Source organism: Dermacentor andersoni, chromosome 6 (assembly GCF_023375885.2).
Source record: "Dermacentor andersoni chromosome 6, qqDerAnde1_hic_scaffold, whole genome shotgun sequence".
NCBI classification, from domain to species: domain Eukaryota; kingdom Metazoa; phylum Arthropoda; class Arachnida; order Ixodida; family Ixodidae; genus Dermacentor; species Dermacentor andersoni.
This window is the reverse complement of record NC_092819.1, coordinates 43,892,932-43,898,496: the sequence shown is the minus strand read 5'-3', so window position 1 is coordinate 43,898,496 and position 5,565 is coordinate 43,892,932. Positions and strand designations below refer to the sequence as shown.

The 5,565-nt window shown below is 44.0% G+C and overlaps 1 protein-coding gene across 1 annotated transcript in view; it reads right to left on the bottom strand.

The window, feature by feature from the left end:
* The window catches only part of LOC126521977 (rho GTPase-activating protein 18-like), a 216,274-nt gene that overhangs the window by 97,583 nt on the left and 113,126 nt on the right, over nucleotides 1-5,565 (bottom strand). The window lies entirely within an intron of this gene.

Genomic DNA, 5,565 nt, shown 5'->3' with positions numbered 1-5,565 from the left:
CGCGCCCCTTCGAATTAAGAGTACCTCTGATGGGCAAAATGCCCGTTACTTGCTTGTATACCGCAAGAACAGCGGACTGGACTAATCTTTGCGGTTGCCGGTAAGTATACATAGGTGACGAACAAGCCATGGTTGCGCATATCGAGGGTGCACTTGGATTTGTCGTTTTCGTCGAGTCGCATGCCAAATACGTTTTGACAAGAAGTCCTCCCCACCCCCACTTCGAATTCACAACGTCTCTGACTTCAGGAAAAATTCTCGTTATTGCTTGTACACTGAAACAAGAACGGATCGGACTAATCTTGCTGGCGTTCACCATTTTTTTTTCTTGCGGACAATTACGTTCGTTCTCGTTTGTCCAAGTCCTTGTCCCATGACAGAATTGCTGGGATGGCCCCAGCTGGTGCATTTAGATATATGAACATCATAAGAGACGAGTATATAGAACAATTTTACAACTACCATCATACCTGTGTGGCGTTCACCGTTTTAGCGATGCGATCAACGATGACGACCATGTTTCGAACGCCTTTACTCAGTGTTCTTTTGAACGCCTTTGAACACAGCCGCATCCCAAAAGGTGTACGATGTGTATGTTCACGTCAAACGAGACATATGTATGCTCGTGTAAAATATTCCGATTGGCTTGGGCTGTTTTAGTAAAAGCAACCGCGCACGATGTCTTGTTCTATATACTTCCAGCGGAAGGGGAGCAAAGGTATTGTTTTGAGACGGCCATTCGCTTGTTGCCAGGGTTCATCCGACCACCATGGCCGAATAGACAAAACTTCAGTGTCGATTTAGCGGTAAACGCGAGAGAAATGCGTTAGCACTACGTTGAACCTCTCTGTGGCCCCATATATCCACGATTTGAACCGCGTTAATCACATTGCAAAGTGTTGTTCACGGAGCTCACTCGACGCATGTCCTGCCGCTTCCTAGGAGCGAAGTGCACATGACGGTGGTCCGGAGAAGCCCACTGTCAGTTGCCCTATATATATATATATATACATATATATGCCACGTGAGTGGCCTCCCACACTGCTTCACACACATGCTTGTTTCCCCCACTTTGACACCTCCTAAATTTTGTTAAAGATACATGAAATGGTTAGCCGAGCAAGGCCAACGCCTCTTAGCGGGCGAATGCAGCAGCCAAAATATACAAAGCTAAGGACAGAAAAGGAAGCCATAGAATGCGGAAACGGAAGCGGCTTGATACCAAATAGGAAGGACGGTAGCCGCGCTACGTGGCCCACGATGTTGCCTTCGCACTCGGAAGCTAATTTCAGGCACTTGGTGCGTGGCCGCGAGGAGAGAATTGCGCGCGAATGCGGAGCGTGTACATATCTATACATCCCGTTCCGCCGCAACGCAGCTCGGCGCTTTCGAGGCGCTGCGTCGTTCCAGTTGAGTCCCTTGTACCTCGCAGAAAGCTAGAAAGCGAGAACAGGCGGCACGGACGAAACGCGTGCATGACCACCCGAGAGAGCGCGAAGAAAAAAAAAAGAAACAAAAGCAGATCCAGCGCAATGATGGAATGTACAAATACCGCGAAAAATTGTATAAGCTAGCGAGGTAGCTGCCCATGCTCAGTGTACTTGAGTCGGTTGGTGCATGCTATAATATAAAGTAACGGCGCATGGGCCAGAACGAGAGGGAGGAAGGGCGCACGAATCGGTGACTTTCAACCAAATTTTATCGCGGACAACGCAATATGTACTATAAAGGTGCGGGAAAGAGAGAGAGAGGAGAAAACAACTATATATGTAATGTATGGTGTTTCAGCCAAGACTTCAATAAATTTTTGAATATTGTCTGTGGCAGGTAGCCCAATTCTAGTCCATGAACTGGTCTACTCGAAGCGGCGGACAATACTTGCGCAATAAATTGAAATGCATAACCGACTAATTAAAATACTTACTAATGAAGTTTTAAACTAATTACCTTATGGCACATATTGCAATTTACAAATTATAGCGGGTGGGACTGCAAGGCATATCCACTTGAAAAGAATTGTGTGGATGACACCAATTTTTTGTGTGGATGACACCAAGTTAATTTTTATTTTTGGTGGGTGTTTGTGCAAGTAACGTCCGCCTCTTCGAGTAGACCAGCTCATCAACTAGCATGCTGCTATCTGCCTCAGGCAATTCTTAATTATTTTTTAAGTGCTCGCTGAAACACCCGATATGTATGTTGTGTAGAACACGCGGCAGACAAAAGCAAAAAAAATATTAAATGGTAATTACAAAATCACAAATAAATCGAATTTCTTCTAAGCAGTTGATGGTGCCCAGTTTGTAATATTCCTTTTTGCTTGTGTCTGCCTTGTAATTCGCATTGTAGATTACATGATCGGTTGCTTTTCTGTTTCTCTTTCCTTCATCTTTATGTGTGTGTTTTTTTCCACAGCGCTTGTGTCTCGTCCTTGTTACTTTGTGGATGCATGTGTTAGCGCTGTTACAATATTCAAATCAAGTATGCACCAACTCGCCCAGAAAGAAGTTTTAATGAATTTGTGTATATGTGTTGTCCGCAATAAGATTTGGTCTTAAGTCAGGGCTTCGTTCGTCCTTCTTCTCTCTCGTACTTTCCCACGACGCTATTACCCTGATTAGCTTCCACGTCTGTAGGATGCATGTTAGCTGCCACACGTCTCGAAGGCGATTCATGACGCTTAAGAACTTGTGAATTGTGCGACCGACTTTGAAAGTTGTAGCTCGTTGCATCGCCTTAGTGCGTGGATTTCCTTTTCTCACTTTATTATTTATTTATTTTTGGGTCCCAATTATAAAATTTTATCCCCTTAGCCCCTTTTCTCAGCACATGGTAGCCAGCCGCGGAACTTACACTGGCTAACCTCCCTCACATTATCCCCTCTTTTTTCTCCTCGTCGAGGGAAGAATGGCTGAGAGGTGTACGCACAGGACGTGCGTCATATATTGAAATACTGTGACGCAGCAGTTATCACGACGTGTATTACGCGTCGGAGATGCGGCGAACCGACCACGCCCACAGCGCGGATCACACTTAAGAGGAAGCCCTACAAGCGATGATGAATAACCCCATGTGAACCCCACATGATGATGATCATGTACAGATGACAAAGAATAGCTTAATAAATGCCCACAGTACATTTAAGGCTTCGTACCACATGTGTCAAAGGGGCACATCCATTATGGGGGACAGACCAAAAATGGCCGTCTACCATGTGATACGTATCCATTGACCCATGTTGTCATATATATATATATATATATATATATATATATATATATATATATATATATATATATATATATATATATATATATATATATATATATATATATATACGAGCCCACGGAAAACCTGCAACTGCGTGCAGTTAGCACAATGGGACAATTAAAGGAGCGCTCAAAACCGGTTTATGTTCGACTGCATAACCTCGGCCGGTCTGGAGCACACGCGCGCGCATGCGCATGCTCCTGATCAATTCTCGGACATTTCTCGCGGATGAGTACGTCATTGGCCACATAATTACCAAAATTTTTGTAATTACGCTTTTTTTTAGACATTCTTCTCTATTTAATTTAAGTACTTGAAGACAATGATGTTCGAAGACAACTTCATTTTGTTGGTAACTTCTGTAGCACCTCTATTCCGAAAAAGTCATCATTTCGAGTTGAGAGGCGGCAGTCCCGTGACAAAGACAAATACCCCATGTGACGTAACCAGTTTCGTAAAGGACGCCTGACAAGAAGCTGGTCGGAGCTAAGAGCTGCGCTCCTGCTTCTCGCCTGACAAGTACAAGGGTGACTTTCTCCTCTTTTACACAATCAGCTGAGTCAGATGCGAAAGTTAATCTATGAGTCGAGAGTCCCGCATATAAATGTAAAATTAACGTAACTACTGCTAAATTTAATAAAGAATATCTCGGAACACAAGTGCTTTAAAGGTGCGCAATAATAGGGAGCTGTCTTCGAACGCGACCGTTTTTCAAGTACTTGATATAAACTGACGCCATGATCGCAACAACGAAAATAAAGTCAGTTAACAAATATTTAAAATTAACATTAAATTCTGAGGTTTTACTTGCCGAAACCAGCATCTCGTAATTAGGCACACCGCAGTGCGCAGCAGTGTGGACCTAGTGGACGGTACACCAGTGTTTCAGCATTCCGCCCCCCTTCGGAATGAGGCCGCCGCGGCCGGGCTTGAGCTAAGCAACACATTTTTGTTATCTGCATTTACTGACCCTACTTGTTCGTGGAAACCGCTTTTGACGAAGTGAATGAATTACATATGCAAGCAGAATTTGCGTGGACAGCACGGCCATTTATTAATGTTACTGATAGTTTAAGTTTGAACGTCCCGTATATAGGTATCCCACCAGCACCGGATGACTATGACACGGTCACCAATTTCAATAGCTCCCGCATGTGTGACTGACATGCCTGTCTCCCCGACGCGATACATGTAAAACCGCACGAACGATGCTAGCTGCTATACTTCAAGGATTACAGCAAGCTCGCGCGCATATTCAAATGAGGTGTAGTGCTTCAGCCACAAGTGTAGGCAATAGAAGGATTAAAATCACGAGAGAACGGTGGGAAACATGAAAGGAAAATCTTATTTTTATTCTTTCAGATTTCGTTCGGGACTGAAGCAAGGAAATCGTAACGTTTCAGTTCCGTCCCACTTCGCCCAAAATAATTACTTTCCTTTTTTCGGTTTTCGATTCGGTTCCATAGAGATAGATATACTGTTTAAAATGTGTTGCTTCGCTGCAAATTTTATTCAGTGCATGTGAAACATCCGGAAATATGATCAATCAGCTCCAGCTTTTTCAAGCGCAATACAGCAAAGCCCCATTTTCAGCGCAATATTTCAATTACACCTAGCTTTTCTTTTCTTTCTTTCTTTTACAGAATGAATAATTTTCGGTGGCCAATAAGCTCACATAAAAACAGCCTACGTAAGGAACAATATACATGGATGGTTTGTGTTGACGTCATCGTGGCCGCCATCTTGGCGCTGTCACGTCTATACGTGACAGCACGACACGCACGTCTTGCGCCGTGACAAATCGATAACCATGATAACCCGGTGAAAAACCAGTCCTCATGAAAAATCGAGGCAACGTACGCGCAATACTTATGCGCTGACGCCATCGTGGCCGCAAAATCCATTCAATAGCACGGTTAGAAACGGCATCAGAAGTACGGTTAGAAACGGCATCAAAAGCACGGTTTGAAAGGCATCAAAATCACGGTTAGAAACGGCATCGAAAGGACGGTTAGAAACGGCATCAAAAGCACGGTTAGAAATAGCGTGCGTGACCTCACGGGAAAACAATCTATAATGTTGACTGTTCTCGCGGCTTACGCATGTCCGCAAATTATCAGTTTCCTGCGTGTTCAGAAGAACCGATAGTTACAAGAGACAATGAAAACAGCCAAGTGAAAGTGCGCGAATCCGATGCGGACTTCGTATCGAAGCCACTATTCGCAAATGTGTACCACTTTCGGACAGCTTTCGAACATACATTAAATTGACAACCGTGCATGATCAGAAATAAAA